Source organism: Mesoplodon mirus (genome assembly GCF_964341445.2).
Source record: "Mesoplodon mirus genome assembly, chromosome: 15".
NCBI classification, from domain to species: domain Eukaryota; kingdom Metazoa; phylum Chordata; class Mammalia; order Artiodactyla; family Ziphiidae; genus Mesoplodon; species Mesoplodon mirus.
In genome coordinates this window covers 81408824-81424786 of record NC_138991.1, presented here as the reverse complement: position 1 = coordinate 81424786, position 15963 = coordinate 81408824, and the positions used below count along the sequence as shown (strand labels likewise).

General features: G+C 48.5%; 1 protein-coding gene across 2 annotated transcripts in view; it reads right to left on the bottom strand.

Moving 5' to 3' along the window:
* Window positions 1-11784, bottom strand: part of NINL (ninein like) — a 112836-nt gene extending 101052 nt beyond the window's left edge. For both annotated transcript variants that reach the window (XM_082645702.1, XM_082645701.1), the window contains exon 1: window positions 11609-11784. The gene's annotated coding sequence lies outside the window, so the exon portion shown is untranslated. The remainder of the gene's footprint in view (window positions 1-11608) is intronic.
* Window positions 11785-15963: the final 4179 nt, after the last annotated feature.

Below are 15963 nucleotides of genomic sequence, written 5' to 3'. Positions count from 1 at the left end.
CATCTTTCCCCAATAGGGAAATTCAAATTAAACTGCCATGAGATACCACCACACACACCTATTAGAATAGCTAAAATTTAAATGTTTAAGAAATTCCAATACCCAGAGCTGGCAAGGACAGCAAATGAAACTCACACATTGGTGCTGAAAATGCGAAATGTGTAGCCACTCTGGGAAAGCAGTTTCTTATGAAATTAAACAAAGATTTACCATGAGACTCAGCAATCCCATACCTCAGTATTTACCCTAGGAAAACGAAATGTTTACAAATGCAAATGCTTACAATAGTTGCATTCATAATTGTCAAAAAGTGGAGACTCTCCTAATGTCCTCCATCAGGTGAATGGAGGGACCGGGTGTGGTAACCCTCACCTGGAACGCTGCTCTCAGTGAAAGGACAAGCATCCGTGCAGCCACACCGACGCTGAGAGAAAGAGCCAGCTTAGAAAGGCCACGCGCTGTAAGATTTCATGTATGTGACATTCTGGAAAAGGCAAGGCTATGGGGTCAGCAAACACGGGCAAGGTTAGCGCTACCCAAGGGCAGCACGTGTTTTTGGTGATGGAGCTGTTGTGTTCTCATTGTGGTGACAGTTACACAAATCTGCACGTGTTAAAACTCTTGGAACTATACACATGCATGCACATATAAGTCAATTTTTGTGTAAGCAATTTTTTTTTTAAAGGGAGAGAGAGGTCATTTTCCAGAAACTTCTGCCTTCAGCCCTTTAACATAAGTCCCCTGGAGGCAAGGGAACACCAAGGTCTGGTACCATCTTGGAATGGGAAAAACAGATAAAACACATATTGTGGGTTTTTTGTTTGTTTGTTTGTTTTGGACACATGGCATGCAGGATCTTAGTTCCCCGACCACCAGGGATTGAACCCACGCCCCCTGCAGCGGAAGTGCGGAGTCTTAACCACTGGACCGCCAGGGAAGTCCCTAAAACACATATTGAATTTCAATAAATTATCCTGCTACAGGCTTACAAACGCTAAGGCACGTATAGCTAGCCTGACCAAACAAAATCACTTCAGTTTTCCTCTGAGGGTCTGTTATTAACTTCCCAACGGGTTTCAACCTCACTCCCATTTGAGCAGCAAAGGTGTGGAATGTGAAGCTGCAATTCCCTCTCATCTCTCACCCAGTCTCAAACCCTGGGAACAGGACCAGCCCCAGTAAATGGAGGTGGGCAGGTCACCTTCTCCCTAGAGGCCACTGTGGAGGAGAGGTGTGGGTGCAGATGCATTCTGAGAGACAAACGAGTAACCTACATTTCTCTGCCTGAAGTGAGAGGCGAGGGCACGCTGGAGCCAGCAGGAAGGCAGGCAGAGCAGAGGCTTTCCCAAATGGGATGAACAACTGACACCCAAGGCTGTGAGCCCCATGACCCTTATCATTAGAGAAATGTTATTAGTGGTCACAGAACCACCTAGAGCTTTATCAGCAAGCCAGCTGGAGTATTTGATTTTCTATTGCTAGAAATTCTAGGAGAGAATTCACATAAACACTAACTTTTTTTTCTTTTCCAAAATGTTTGAGATCCAAACTTGGAGGTGAGTGGATGTTGCTGTGAAGGCTCCTTGTTCACGCATTAGTCAGAGAACAGACCAGAAGGTCAGTGCAAGGGGCACCTGCTGGCTTCAGGGTCCCACACCTGCCAGAACAATGCTGTCAAGATACCCAAGAACACAGGCTGAGTCCTAAGGGCATGATGTTGCTTTTCTTTATCAAAAATAAGCAAACATTTAATAGGCACAATCTTGCTAATCACTAAAGAAACCAAATTAAAACACAAGCAAGAGGTTTCCACCACAGGGTGCACGTGAGCTGACTCCAGCTGCCTGGCCCTCTGGGGTCAAGGGCTGACTCTCCCACACCCCTCGCAGGGAGGAGCTGGTGAGGATGTTCTGGTCAGAGACCCCGCTGCACACTCATCCCACCAGCCACATAAAGGAGCAGTGGCGGGGCTGGAGGAAAGAAGAGAGGAGTGTGCTTTCATATCCAAAGAGAGAGAAAATAGAAAGCCTGAAATTTTTCATTGAATGTTATCTGAAAGTCCCTAACTGCTCAGAAAAAAACAAGAAGCCTAACCAGAGGGAATAGCTCAGCACACCAGGTGAATGTTTTCAACAGCAGTGAAAATGGACAGACTTGTAAACTGCATGAACACACAAAGCTCATCTTTTACAAAACTACAGGGACTTCCCTGGAGGCCCAGTGGGTAACACTCCACGCTCCCAATGCAGGTGGCCTGGGTTCGACCCCTGGTCAGGGAACTAGATCCTGCATGCATCCCGCAACTGAGTCCACATGCTGAAACTAAAGATCCCACGTGCTACAACTAAAGATCCCACAGGCCGCAACGAAGATCCTGTGTGCCGTGCAACTAAGACCAGGGCAGCCAAAATAAATTAAAGATAAAACACTACAGAAATTAGCAGAAAAAGGCAGAAGTCTAGCACACATTTCAACTCCACACAATACGTTCATCCACACGGGAGGAAATGAGGAAAGAACCTGCAAGGTAATGATAACGTCTTGGTGAACATATTCTTTTCCTTTAAGTTACCCATGTTTATCATTTTCTGAAATGTGTGTATATTTTGTTTGCCATTCTGAGTAATTTCTTTTTGTGGGATAATTGTTGCAATTTATTTTTATTTCAGTCAAGTGACCTTAAAGGTTGAGAGAGAAAAATGAAAAGGGCTCTAGGAGTTTTTCTCAACACCCCACTCCCAGCTGTGCAAGCCCTGGAGTCTACTTTCTGTGGACAGTCAGAGCCACTGGAGATATGTCTCGACCTTTGACACCTCCATAGGATGCTTGCTTTTGCTAAATAATCTTGTGACAACATAAAACTAGTATTTCTTAAGCACTCATCCTGTAATGGGCACATTCCTAAACACTGAGGAATTTAGCTTTGTGAGGGAGGCACTATTATCAACCTTCTATTAAAAGCAAGGAAAATGAGGCACAGAGAGGTTAGGTAATTTGCCCCAAGTCACAGAACTAGTAAGTGAACACACACTGAGGTCTAACCACACAGTTAGAGCTACCAACCTTAACATACTACCTCATGCCTACTAATAACATGTAAACCCACAAAGCAGTTTTGAATAGTAAAAAAAAAAAAAAAAAAAGTTTTTCCATGAATAAGTGCAAGAATCTGAAATCCAGAATAGATAGGAAAATGTCTCTTCTAGCTCTAAACCAAACTAGAAAGTCCTAATGTTATGCAAGAATTTTGTATTAGGAAACCTAACTATAAGGAGAGAACATTAACTTGGATAGTCCCCCAAATTAAAAAGCAGTACTTCAACCAAACATTCTGTGCCCCAGTCCATTTCTATTCATCTGTTAGGAAACTTTCTCTGTGCCAGAACCTTTCTTGTGTTGTGTTGATAATAAAGAAAACAAGAGAATGAAGTAACACGGTCCACAAAATCAATTCAGAAAACCCTGTGAACAAATTGCCCCCTGCTCACTGTTATCCTACCTTTCTTATCTTAAATTCCAGCCATGAAGTTAGGAGCCTAAAGGCACATCACACAAAACTGTTGATCTTGTTTGTTCCCTACACATATTTAAAAGTCCACAGAATCCAGCAGTGGCCTGAATACCCTGGGTTTCTCCTTCTAAAGAATGAGCCTGCTGTGAAGGTCACTATCAACACCAACAACTCAATGGTCCCCAAAGCAGATTCAGAATCACCAAGAAGTAATCACCCAAAATGCAAATGAAACGTGGTAGTGGAGAAACTAGGCCACGGGGAAATCACAGTATTTTGCTACTGCAGTAAGTCCATGCCAAACAAAATAAAGGAAAATGTTACCATCCTGGGCTGACTCAAAGTTTCCCAAGTCAAATGGCGCTACAAAGACTCAGATGGAGCCATTCCCACATCTGACACACAGGGGTTCAAGAACTAGTGAGATACTGTGGTGCTACAGAAGTTCCAACCACACTCACAATGGCCCTAGCGTGGAGATGAGCCCAGAAGCACCAGGCACGGCCACTTCTATAAAACGCACCTGCTCCTGATGGAGCCTGCCAGCATCCGGTGTACAACCAGCCCCACCCGACTCACCCATAAACTGAACACTGTACCAGAAAGAAACCGGGGAGGAAGTGCTAGGAGTCAAGGAGCAGCAGGGTCGGCCATACACTTGCAGGAGCTCAGAGCAGGGTCTACCTAGCAGGAACTGGCCACTTGAATGATTCTAATTTAAAGTCTTCCTAAAATGCTCTCATCTTTTAAGTCACAGAATTTCAGAGTTTTATGGTAACTTAACTTGCCTTGTACATTATCTTGACAGACTTGGGAAAAATATCCTCATTTGACAAATGGGGAAAATGAGGCACAGACGTTTGGAGCCCAAAGACACTTCAAGAAATAGGCAGTCTAGGACTTCCCTGGTGGCGCAGTGGTGAAGAAGCCACCTGTCAATTCAGGGGACATGGGTTCAATCCCTAGTCCAGAAAGATCCCACATGCCATGGAGCAACTAAGCCCGTGCGCCACAACTACTGGGCCTGTGCTCTAGAGCCCACGTGCCACAACTACTGAAGCCCGCACGCCTAGAGCCTGTGCTCTGCAATGAGAGAAGCCACAACAATGAGAAGCCCGGGCACCGCAACAAAGAGTAGCCCCCGCTCACCGCAACTAGAGAAAGCCCACTCACAGCAAGACCCAACACAGCCAAAAAAGAAAAAAGAAAAAAAAAAAAAGCAGCCTTTGTTCCAGGTGAGACTGGGACACACACACCCCATGTCCATAAGCACTGACAGGTCCTTGTGCTCCTCCCATGGGGCCATTCTGAAGCCAACTCTTGTTAAAAATCAGGTTTACACTCCCTGAGATAGGGAACTCAGAGGGAGAGCAGTTTGGGGTGGTAGAGGTGAAGACAGAAATCCAACCTGGAATGTGTTGAGTTTGAAATATCTAGCAGGCACAGAGGTGGAAATGAGCAAATGTAGCTGGATATCTGGCCTGGAACAAAGACGCGAGCTGAGAGACTGAAAAAACTTTACACATGAAGCTACTCGAAGCACTGTCTTCTTTTTCCCACTTCTCAGACAAAGCCAGGGAGAATACCATATTTCATCAAATCCACGATGCCACCGATTCTAAGACAAATCACTAAGAAAGAAAAACTGATGTCAAAACCTGACACAATGAAATTCTAAGAAAGCATTGATTATAAGATGCACCCCAAATTCAGAGATGTTATAAGATGAAAAAAAATGCATCTTAGAAAAGATGTAATATGGGACTTCCCTGGTGGTGCAGTGGTTAAAACTTCGCCTTCCAACGCAGGGGGTGTGGGTTCAATCCCTGGTTGGGGAGCTAAGATCTCACATGCCTCACGGCCATGAGACCAAAACATAAAACAGAGGCAATATTGTAACAAATTCAATAAAGACTTAAAAAAAAAACAGAAGAAAAGATGAAATACTGCAAACTTTTATTGGTGGAAGGTATTTAGATTGCAGTGAATCCAGGGTGGACATTTGTCCTTGTAACTTTTTATTCTGATATCATTTCAAATGTATAGAGAAGTTGCAAGAACAGTACAAAGAATTCTCGAATACTCTTTACCCAGCTAGCTTCACCAATTAATTGTTTTTACTTTGCCTCATTTATCATGTCCATGTGATCATTTTTCTTTCCCACCCTCTCTCCCCTTCCCCCACTGAGTTTCAGACTTTGTGCCCTCTTATCCCTAAAGACTTCCATATGTATTTACAAACTCAAGGACATAGTCAGAGTATGATGATCAAACTCGGGAAATGTGACATTGCTAACATACTATTGGCCAATCTACCTTTACACTCATATTTTGTCCACTGTCCCAATAATATCCTTTATAGTCACTCCCTCCCCAATCCAGTCTACAGTGAAGCACTGTATAAAGAGGACTTCCTTGGCAGCCCAGTGGTTAAGACTCCGTGCTTCCAATTCAGGGGGTGTGGGTTCAATCCCTGATGGCGGAACAAAGATCCCACATGCCGCACTGTGCAGCCAAAAGAAAAAAAAAGAAAAAAAAATCACTGTATACGGTTGTCAGATCCCTTTAGCACTTTTTCAACTGGAATAGTTCTTCAGTCTTTCTTTGTGTTTCTTGACCCTGAAACCATGAAAGTTTTGAAGAGTACAGAGGCCACTTACTTTATAGAATGTGGTTCAAATGTAGTTTGTCTCAGGTCTCCGCACAATGAGATTCAGGTTACGGCGGGAATACCCCAGGTAAGGTGGTGCCCTTCTCTGCACCTCTTTTTTTTTTTTTTTTTTTTTTTGCGGTACGCGGGCCTCTCACTGCTGTGGCCTCTCCCGTTGCGGAGCACAGGCTCCGGACGCACAGGCTCAGCGGCCATGGCTCACGGGCCCAGCCGCTCCACGGCATGTGGGATCTTCCCGGACCGGGGCATGAACCCGTGTCCCCTGCATCGGCAGGCGGACTCTCAACCACTGCGCCACCAGGGAAGCCCTCTCTGTACCTCTTATCAGGAGGTTAACTGGGACCTTAACGTTGATTGCTTAGTTAAGGGGCATCCACAGCAGGGCAGTCAAAGTCTTCTTTTATGTGTACAATTTGGAATAATGAAAATTCAAAAAGAATTTAAAATGTATCAAGAACTGCTTAATTTTAAAGCCACATTGCTGCATGAACTGTCAGCTATTTTTTTACTCTTTTGCTACAGAGCAGGGCCGGCTAAGTCTGAATTACACAGGACCCTGCAAACATCCTGTTTGAAGAGGTTTTCTGAGGAGTGCTACCAGCGGCGAGAACGGGCCATTAATGTAGATTATGAGGTTTAGAAATTGGGCATTCATGTTTCTGGCCCAGTCAGGGGGCAAACTCGCCCTGTCACTTTCTTCGTCTAGATCCTCGGAGAGCGGAGACTTCACTGGAGCCAGACCACAGAATCGGTCACCTGGGCCCAGGGAGCTACCCGGTGGAGCTGCAGTCAGCACAGAGGAATCACCCCCCTGGGACAGAAGGTACCGCCCTCCCTGTTATCACGGGGTCACACATTCCCCAGTGTGAGGGGAGGAGTCTCGTCTGTCCAAGGCTCAGCCGTCCCTCCCCAGCTGCAGAACTGACGATTCTGCCCACTTTTGCCTGGTTTTGTCCACTTCCACGAAGGCAGCCGGTAGCCAGGAGGCCACGTGGACGGACAGTGCCAGCACCTCCCTCCTCGGACCACCCGAGTGCAGGGCAGGTGGACATACTGTAGATCCAGTGAGCTCTCCCTGGGGTGTGACAGCCTGCTTGTCAAACTCTCCACTGAGCAGACTGCCTTGTTGGTTTTTAAAGAATTTACAACCATTTACAAAATTCCTGTGCCCTGAAACTAAACTCCAAGTCAGTGAATGTTTCATTACATTACTTGATGTTGGCTCTTATGTTCATGCCGTCTTGTGACCCTGAGAGCGACCCCACGGCCCCGTGTGAACCGTGCTCCGACGGATCCGCCCTGGCAGGACCAGTCCACTGCCCTCCACGGCGGGGCTGGCAGAGGCTCAGCCCGATCCTAGCATCAGACTCTTCTGTTGTTATTGTTAGTTGTCGTTGTTACTTCCGAGGGCACACACAGCCACGAGGCCCACAGGAGGCAAAGCCCAATTTATTAAGCCATCCACACTCCTGCCCACAGGCGGAATTTGGGTGGACAGTTCCTCTCTTGCCCCGCACTTCACGTGTCTAGACAGATCGTGTAAGTCACAGGTTTGTATCAACACTGAAAACTCCTCATTTTCTTTCTAACGTAAAGAAATGATGTTGTCACTGAGGCAGTGAGGTACAGTCTTCGAGATGGGGAAGACAGCATGCCCCAGCTCAGCCGACTGCTTGCTGTGAGCACCACCCAAAGGAATTTACCCAAAGCACTGAGAACAGAGCCTGGCGCACAGTGAGTGCTCAGCCAAAATTTAAACACAGATCATCAAGAGACCGGGGCTCCATTTCCGACAGTAGCTTGGCCAGTGCACGAGCTCAGGTACTGGGGACATGCCACCTGTGTGGCAAGCCACACGAGCCCTCCAGTGACCAGGCACCCAAAGCCTGCCCCCCGCAGTCCCCACACACCCCGCTTCCAGGGAGTAGCGGCAGGGAAGTGGGGGGACCTGACGCAGATCGGGGAGGGGGTCCTCTCCCAGCCAGTGACCGGTTCAAATGGCCCGGAGGCCAACAGGCGTTTTACTCCTCATTCTTTTTTTTTTTTTAGGCTGCGCCAGGTTTTAGTTGTGGCATATGGGATCTTCATTGCATCATGTGGACTCAGTTGCAGCACACATGCAGGATCTAGTTCCCCGACCAGGGATCGAACCCGGGCCCCCTGCATTGGGAGCACAGAGTCTTACCCATTGGACCACCAGGGAAGTCCCCACTCCTCATTCTCAAAGCGAGCCATGGAAGCCAAACTCCCTCTCCCTCCGGATGTGAGTGAGACAGCCACCACCAACATGACACTGTGAGGAAGAGGGGCAACCTGGCCCCAGAGGCTGCTTCAGCCACTGGAACAACCCATCCTGAAGCCTGTACTTTCCTTTTGGGACCTCTATTTGTTTAAGCCAAGACTGAGTCAGGCTGTCTATCACAGGCAGCTAAAAACATAACTGATGTATACCTACAAATGTAAAATTCTTCACTGGAAACTTAAAAACCTAGAGATTGTGAAGACTGATTTCCCTTCAGATCTTTAACAATCACAGTAAATGATGACCATTTTGAGAAACTCCAACATACCAAAATCTTAACTTATTAAGCAAAGCAGATGCCCAAACAAGGTAACTGGGTTATAAGAGCATGTGTCACACCACAAGGATTTGCCAGTTTCCTCTCATGAAATACAAAATAACTGTCAACACACAAAAGCTGGTATGTGCCAGCACCTTCAGGGCTTTGGTTCATATGAGACTATGCACCAGTCTTGAGAAATGAGAAGGCATCATCCCTTGAAGTCTAAGGAAGGACAATCCAGGGTCGAGAGAGACAGAAAAGTGCAACCACCAGCAGCAGATGCAAACTCCAGCTTCCATCAAGAGGTTAAAAACACAGAATGCTCCAAAGGACTCCTTTGTCCCACGGTTCACAAACCAAAAGATGACGACAGTCAGAATCCTTTGGTAGAGAGGTTCCACCAGGGGCTCAAGGTTACCTCAAGGATGGGGGAAGGAAAGCCTTCTGCTGTCACCTCCCTCCAAATAGCTCCAGGTAGGGTCTGACCCAAAGTTTTGGCCTCCTGCTTGTGATTAACCAAACTGCTGGCCTTGAGCCTGAATTCCTAATTCGTACTTGAAGCCAAGGACTAAGCTAAGCCCAAATCTAAAGTCCAGTTACAGCCACTGCTACTCAACTTTTTAGGGAATGACCACGGAATCGGAGAGCAAAGTGGCCACGGCACTGGAAACACCCTTCCAGGCCAGAAGGCACTACTCCTTCCAGCCAGGAGCCACACCACAGCCCTGACTCCACCTCTGAAACGTCCACTTCCAGGCCACGCCAGACACTGTTTTGCCTTCTTCTTCTGGATCTGTCTTGAGTCAGGGAAGGAGAGAGATGTTTAGCAACCACCTGTTTGTGGCAAGATCCAAAGCTAAGCGTCCAAGGTGAAAAGAATGTGGTCAGAGGGCTCTCTCACATGCCCCAAGTCCCAAACGCCACGTGTGCCATCTTCCAAAAAAACACGAAACGAACTATCCAGTAACCAGCACCTAAAGCTACTCATAATAAAAGGGCAGGATCTGAACACCCTGAATACTTACAGTTAGAACTCTGCAACTCTTTTGTTACTCTATTTCCCACCACCAGATGTTCACAGGGGCTAAGGACACAGAACCCAAGACGCGCTAACGCTAAGGGATTCACAGCATGGCATCAGCAATTGCACAGCTCGCCCACCTCCGAGCAGCCCTGCTAACCGCAATGTCTGGGGTAAACATGAGCTAAAGAAAAACAGCTTTCCATCAAAGTTTATATAAACTCCTCAGTTGAAGGGAATTCCCTGGCAGTCCAGTGGTTAGAACTCTGTGCTTCCATTGCAGGGGGCACGTGTTCGATCCCTGGTCACGGAACTAAGATCCCGGCAAGCCCGGCGGCACGGCCAAAATAAAAAATAAAAACATAAACTCCTCAATTGAAAAAATGTTAAGACCCTAACTTTTCCATAAAATGTTCTCTTTCTAATTTGATGATGTAACGTTATCTGAAGTTCAGGTTCTTTGGAGATGGCTTGTTATTTTACCATTTGTTATTTTACCATTCTGCGAAAACGATTATCCTCTATTTTTTAGTGAACCTGAGCTATATATTTGTTATTTGCCATATAGACCAGTTCAATCTGTAATAGCTTAAACCACTACGGATGATGTGGAAATCAAACAGAAAAGGGACAGCGTGGTGGTAGCCGCTTCCCTAACCGCCTTAGCTTTTTTTAATATACACTTACTCCTGCACTCGGTTCATAAAACTGAGTGGCTGCTGACTTAGCCTTCTGTTTAACCGACCAGTTTTAACTATCTTTTTTTTTTTTTTTTTTTTTTTTTTTTTGCAGTACGCGGGCCTCTCACTGTTGTGGCCTCTCCCGTTGCGGAGCACAGGCTCCGGACGCTCAGGCTCAGCGGCCATGGCTCACGGGCCCAGCCGCTCCGCGGCATGTGGGATCCTCCCGGACCGGGGCACGAACCCGTGTCTCCTGCATCGGCAGGCGGACTCTCAACCACTGCGCCACCAGGGAAGCCCTTTTTTTTTTTTTTTTTTTTTTTTTTTTTTAATTTTCTGCTTTTAGAAGTATCCTAAGTCCGATGTGGAAAACCTGGAAATCACAGCAGCTGCCTCTAAGGAGCAGCTCACCGTCACTCAAGAGTCGCTCCGTCTTATCGACAGTGCTGGCTGTGGGAGTGCGAGCGTCACTCGACCCTCCCGGCGCTCCAGCTCCACAGTTCTTGCCCCCGACCCCTCCCTGTTCCACAGCGTGGCCTAAGTCTCCAGTTGCATTAGGGAACCCAGCGACCTTCTTCACTTCCATCCTGTGCAAATACACGGAGCTCCCTACGCGGAGCTCCCAGTAATGAGCACGATTTATGGATTCTGCGACTAAGCGCACTGGCGGGAGGAAACCTGCGCTTCTGCAAACAACTCACGACAGACAAAACTCGCAGCAGACTTTTCCGCCCCAGAGCGTGAGTCCCTATTTCTAACAATTTTTCCATGTGCAAACTCCTGATACACCAAAAGAAGCAGGTAGGTTCTAGAGCTTCGGCATAGTGGGGGGATGTTATTCAGAGCTCATCCCGTGCAGTAACTGGACGCCAGCAGCCGCCCAGAGGACGGGCCCGGCAGCCTCGCGACCCCAGCCGGTCGCCCGCCGGCCACCTGAGCCAAGGTCCCGGAGCGCCAAACTAGACGCGGCCCGCCGGAGGGCCTGGCTCTACCGGACCCGCCCCGCGCTCCAGGGTCTCAGGAGAAGCGGGGTCCCGCCGGACTTCCCGAGGGGCCCCCAGGCCCGGAGGCAGAGCGAGGCGCGGGCCCCCGGCACTTGGTCCCTACCAACCCACCCTTGTGCGCCCCCTGATGCGCTATCACGCCCCGCGGCCGGCTCACCTGGGCGTGGAGGCGTCTCCGGTTCCGCCTGCGCGCGTACAGGCCAAGGGAGCGGGCGGGCGCTCTTCTCCCACCCGCGTCCTGCAGCCGCTCTTTGTGTCTGGAGGGCCCCGCGCCGCGCTCCTCCCGGCCTTCAGGCGCCGAGGCTGCGGCAGGCGCGGGACGCGGAGCGCCGAGCCCGGGGCGGGGCCGAGGGGCGGGGCCATAGGAGGCGGGGCCTGAACCAGGCGCGGGGCCGAACTCAGGGGCGGGGCCGAAGAGGAGAGGCGGTAGAGTGGGCGGGGCAAAGACGACGAGGGTACCCTCCGTTGCAGGGACAAAACCAGGGGCTAGGCAGGAGGGGCTGGGGCCGACAGAGGAGGGGCCATCTTAAGGGCGTCGGAGGGGCGTGGTCTGTGCTGAGTGGGTGGGGCCTGGTGGGCGGGTCCGGAGTGGTGGGGCCTCTTCGGAAATATGATGGGTAGGGATGCTAACGCTGGCTGGGGCTGCCCCGCCGCCCCAAGGGCATCTCGGAAAAGTTTAGAGCCTCAGGGAATGAACCCGGGGGCGTTAGTGATCTCTGTGAGCGATACACCGTTGTTCACAGGTCTCTGTCTAGCATCCTCTTTTGGAAACAAGACGAGGAGGCCAGCCAGGCAACACCCCAAATCGCAGTTGAGGAAGCCGGAAGACATAAAACTTTCGGTTATTGTTTTTCCATCATGTATTCAATCAATAAATATTTATTGAGCACCTACTAGTGCCAGGCATTGTCCTAGGGGCTGAGAATAGAGCAGTGACGATGGGGGGAGGACGTTGGCAAAAACAATCCCTGCCCCTCGTGGAGTTTACACGCTAGAAGACAATTGAAAAACTTAAGGGAAATATATAAAAACGTTAGATAGTTGTAAATGCAAAGTAGAAGAGGAGCTTAAGGAGTGCAGGAGGTTGGCCAGCAAAGATCAGTGGGAAGGTCAAAAGGCCAGAAGAAGTGAGGGAAGGAGACAACTCTGGGGGACCAGCTGGTTACACCTTCCTGGGTCTTTATAGTCTGTTACTCTGGTTTTCTCTCTTTCTCTCTTAAAGCCCCAAACATCCAACTGCCAACTGGATATTCTACTTCCGTGCCCCACACACAGTTTAAACGCAACCAGTCAACAGGTCTCAAACTGAAATATTTATCTTTGCCTTAAACATGCTTCTTCTTACGGGTTCCCCACGTTGACAAAGGTCACAGCCATTCTATCACCTCCTCACATTTACTCGGTTGCCGGGTCCTATAGATTTCTTTGTCCTCTCTCTCAAATCCCAGCCACACCACCCCCTGTGTCAGGCCCTTGGATCCCCTCCCAGGACCACCGCAGGAGGATTGCTAAAGCTTTTTTTTTTTTTTTTTTTTTTTGTGGTACGCAGGCCTCTCACTGTTGTGGCCTCTCTCGTTGCGGAGCACAGGCTCCGCGACCATGGCTCACGGGCCCAGGCGCTCCGCGGCATGTGGGATCTTCCCGGACCGGGGCACGAGCCCGTGTCCCCTGCATTGGCAGGTGGACTCTCAACCACTGCGCCACCAGGGAAGCCCTGCTAAAGCTTTTAAGACCACTGTCTGCACTTTGTGCGTGCCACCTCCGTGCAGTGGCCAGATGTACTTTCTAAAACTTACACCTGTGTTGTCCCTCTCCTGCCTAAAGCCCTGCAAGTTCTCCTGCGGAAATTCTTCTTCTAGACCTGGCCCTGTCACCTTTCCAGCATTACCGCCCAGCTCACACAGCCTTCAGGCCGCGGGGCCTTCCCGGTTCTCTGTGAATGAGGCCGAACCTGGGCGTTGCCGACGCCCTGGTAACCTCTTGGCCAGTTTTCATCATTCAACCCAGAAATTCCCGCACCTGTGTTTGCCCCTTTCCTCGGTCCTCCCAGGACACCCATGCTCACTTCCAGACTTGTATCACTCTTTACTTTGATAATCTCTACATCAGTTTGCTCTTTTGGCAGTTTCTGAGCTCCTGCGGGCAAGAGTCATCTTTTTTCTCTGCCTGCTGCCGGTGCCTAGAATCCAGCAAGCGTTGTTTGCTTTGCTAAGTGGGCTATGCTGACACCGTCCCTCTTTGACCTTGTTAGTGATGCTCCTCTGACTCTTTGCTCTTTCCTCCCACTGCTGATGTGGAAAGGGAAGACTTAGTAGCATAATAATACATCAGTATGATGAAATAAGCTGTAATCTAGCATGGGGAAGGGGTATGTACTTTGTAGGGACTCCACTTTAAAAGATGTGAAGATATAGGGCAAAATGGTTTGGGAAGGAGGTAGGGAGAAAGCTAGACGCTGGGGGAAAAGGGTAGGAAACTGTGGGCAAGGGACCAAGGGGAAGTAGCAAACTTCACACAGAGTGAACAGCAACCAGAGGGGGTTAGTGAAGATGTGCTCACACCACGCTCTGCTGCTCTGAGTGAGGCTGGAGCCCTTCTGCGGTGCCTGCGAACTTCCTCAGCCAGGGAGGGGCACAGCGGCAGGCCACACCACGCAGAGGTGGTCAAGCTGCCAAGACCCTGATTGATTCCAGTTGATGGTATTAAATTCCCAGGGGTGCATGCTGCCAGAGTGAAGAATGTCTTTTCTCTAATGTTCCTTACTCTCTGCTTGGATTTTCACTCACCAGTTGGAGAATGAATTTGGGGTCAGATGATGCAAATCATAGTGCCATTTTACTGGCTGTTTGACTGTGGACCACCCAGTCATTTAACCTCTAGTATCTTCAGTTTCCTCATCTGTAAAGTGGAAATCTATTGATAAAAAATAACCACTGCACGGGGACTTCCCTGGTGGTCCAGTTGTTAAGACTCCGTGCTTCCGCTGCAGGGGGCACGGGTTCGATTCCTGGTCGGGGAACTAAGATCCCACAAGCCGAGCAGAGCAGCCAAAAACAAACAAACAAACCACTGCACAAGCGTGTACTAAGTTTAAAGGAGCTAATCAAAAATATAAATGCCAGTGGGTAGGTCCTACCCGCCAGAGATTCTGATTTCATTTGCTCAGGAAAGAAACTTTGAGTCACTCTTGACTACCTCTCTTCTACCCTATATTTAATACATCATCACATCCATGTGGCTCTCCTACTTTAAAACTTCTTTTAAATTTTGAATTAGCATTAAATTTATAGAAAACTTGCAAAAATAGTATACAGAGTTTCCATATACTTCTCACCCAGGTTCCCCTACTATTAACATCTTACATAATCATGTTATAGTTATCAGAACCAGGAATTTAACATCAGTACATTACTATTAACTGAAGACCTTATTCAAAAAATCAGAAATGGACTTCCCTGGTGGTGCAGTGGTTAAGAATCCGCCTGCCAATGCAGGGGACATGGGTTCGAGCCCTGGTCCGGGAAGATCCCACATGCCGCAGAGCAACTAAGCCTGTGTGCCACAACTACTGAGGCTGCGCTCTAGAGCCTGCGAGCCACAACTACTGAGCCTGCGTGCCACAACTACTGAAGCCTGCGCACCTAGAACCAGTTCTATGCAGCGAGAACCTACCTCAATGAGAGGCCTGTGCACTGCAATGAAGATTAGCCCCTGCTTGCCGCAACTAGAAAAAGCCCGCGTGCAGCAACGAATACCCAATGCAGCCAAATAAATAAATAAATACATTAAAAAAAATCAGAAATGTCTCCAAGGTATCTTGCTTAGGTGGAAGATGAAGTTGCAGTGTTGCCCAACACTTTAGGGAGAAATTATGTGCTCTGTTCTCGCCATGACTTGCTAGTGGAACACCGACTGTAATTGTTTTATAAACTGAGTATTGTTTAAATTTAACCAAAGATGAAGCTCAGGGGTAGAATCCAGTGCCTTCATTTAGAAGCCCATTATCTTGCCCATGGCCTGGATTTAGAAGAAAAACTGATGGCAGTAGGTCAGTAAATGAAGTTGGGAAAATTCTGTTGGGTAGTTTGTAAATCTTGTCCTATGAGAAATAGTTTCAGTCTGTCTCTAGAGCATACTTGACGTCTGGAGAGACTAATGAGGCAAGAGCAAGAACATTCAAGACATGGGGTGTGGGTGTCACCCCCCACTTGAGATGTGAAAGAGAGAAGCCAGGTTCTAGAGTTCTGAAGACCACTCACAACATAAGATATGTCTGGGGACTTCCCTGGTGGTCCAGTAGTTAAGAATCCACCTTCCAACGCAGGGGCCGCGGGTTTGATCCCCGGCCGGAGAACTGGGATCCCACATGCTGCAGGGCAAATAAGCCCACGCGCTGCAAAGAAGAGCCCGCGTGCCGCAACTAACACCCGATGCAGCCAAAAATAAATAAATTTTTTTTTTTTTTTTTTGCGGTACGCGGGCCTCTCACTGTTGTGGCCTCTCCCGTTGTGG